Below are 2,015 nucleotides of genomic sequence, written 5' to 3'. Positions count from 1 at the left end.
ATTTGGGGAGCTTTCCTTACCCCAAGGTTATTCTATCACCGTCTTTGCCCCTCCAAAAGCCAATATGTTCTCCTCTGCTACCAACCAAATCTGGTTTCGAGACAATTTGGACTGGTTCAAGTGAAACCCAAGTGTCTTTATGACAAGAGGAGCCATATGTGCTTTCATACCTTGTATTTATCTGAAGAAGAATGCGAATCAAAGATCGCCAGATATGCTGACGTTGCCCATCTTTCTCCTGTTGCTTTCGAACCCGCTTTTTACTCCACTCCAGATTTTCATGAATGGTGGACAGAGTATTATACTACACAAATCTTTGATGCTGAGAATCTAACTCAGGAACTAACTGCAGCTTTTGCTGATGTGCAGGAGAAATTTCAAAAAGGTACTTTGACTCATATTAAAGAAATTCAAGCCTTTCAGAACTTCTTTGAAACTATCTACAAGCCTGATGATCTTAGTCGGACCGTTCGCAAAGCCGCAGTCAATTTGCGCGAAATGTTTTCTGCGAAATTGGATAAGTTGAAATTGCCCCCGTCTGTTCGACCAGAACTGCATTGTGAAGTGGCTTTCGAACTTAATCCTCCGAAATTCCCTCCGCTGCCAAGTGCTGATTTCGGTGTGGCTCTGAGCCCTCCTTTTCCAGACTGATTTGTGTGTGGGAATGTCTTAAAAATCCTTCAGGAAAGCACTAAAAAACGCGCTGCGCGAGTGGTTCCGACTAAGCATACCCTGGATACTTTCAAAGGGCATCTTCATATAGATGTTAAACATGTTCGCGTCTTAACTCCAATACCTAAAGGTTTGGGTTTAGACAATCTTTCGACTAAATCTTCTTATTCCGTTAAAATGCTGATTCCAAGTTTTATTGCAGCTGTTGCTCTAAGGGAGAGAGTTAAAGAAACTTCTACACAAAAAGATTCTGGAGCATCGAAGAGCAACAAGCCCAGTGAGAGTGATTCTGTTACTGCTGACAAGAAACCCACGGTATATCCATACTCTATATTTTTAAACAATGTATAACCTGTGAGTAGTGCTCACTTTTGTTCACTCCACACTTTCCAGAGCTCAAAACCCCCGGTAGCTTTGAAGCGAAAAGCTTCCTCAACGGCTGCTTCGAACGATGAAGACAAATCTCCTCCCCGCACTAGGCAAGGACATAAAAAGAGATAGAAAGCTGTCATCCCTGTTGGCAAGGAGAAAGGGTCGGGTTCCTCGAAAGTTATTTCGTCCAGTGACAAAGTGTCTTCTGAAGAATCACCTTTAAAGACTGCCAGCAACGTTCTTGTTGTCGAAAGTCATAATTCGAGCCCAGACAATATTCCAACCAAGGTACTTGGGTTTCAACCCATAATCATTTTTATTAACTTTAACTTAATGATTAATTTTTACCTTGTTATTGCAGGATGATACTGGCACTGCTACTTCCGGCCTAAAAGCTTTCAACTTTACCGTTGATGTCGATAGATTCCAAGGTAATCATAACTTCTTCATTACAATCAATAGACTCCTCAGAATCTTGTCACTATGATTAATTCGGGTTTGTTTAACGCAGACGTTCCTCAAAACAAATCTCATGTTCTCTCAACAGTTCTTGAAGATGCTAGGCCTCTTCCAACCGTCTTTCCTAATGCGCCAATCGAAGAAAGCCATTCGACTGATGAATCCCCACCTACCCATCAAGGTAAAAACCTGGGAGAAGATCATCAATGCTTAGGTAGTGATAATGCGAATAAGCGACCCAATGGTAGTGAAGACACTGTGTCTGAACAAGATGCCGTGGAGGAAATTTCTAAACCGGATGAAAACAGTCCTCAAGAAACTTCAACCTTTGCAACCATAGTCACTCCCGGAACAACTTCGACGCCTATCTCTGCGAAACCTACTCTTTCAGAATTGGAACAGCTTAAGCAAACTGACCCTCTCAACTTCCTAAAGGCCATAATGAATGCGAATACTATTTCGCCCTCGGAACTTGAGGTCTCTCCAGCCGTTCCTACAGAATCTAGTGACAA

The sequence above is a fragment of the Vicia villosa genome, unplaced genomic scaffold (assembly GCF_029867415.1).
Source record: "Vicia villosa cultivar HV-30 ecotype Madison, WI unplaced genomic scaffold, Vvil1.0 ctg.002074F_1_1, whole genome shotgun sequence".
Classification (NCBI taxonomy): domain Eukaryota; kingdom Viridiplantae; phylum Streptophyta; class Magnoliopsida; order Fabales; family Fabaceae; genus Vicia; species Vicia villosa.
Note: the sequence above shows the minus strand (reverse complement) of the source record.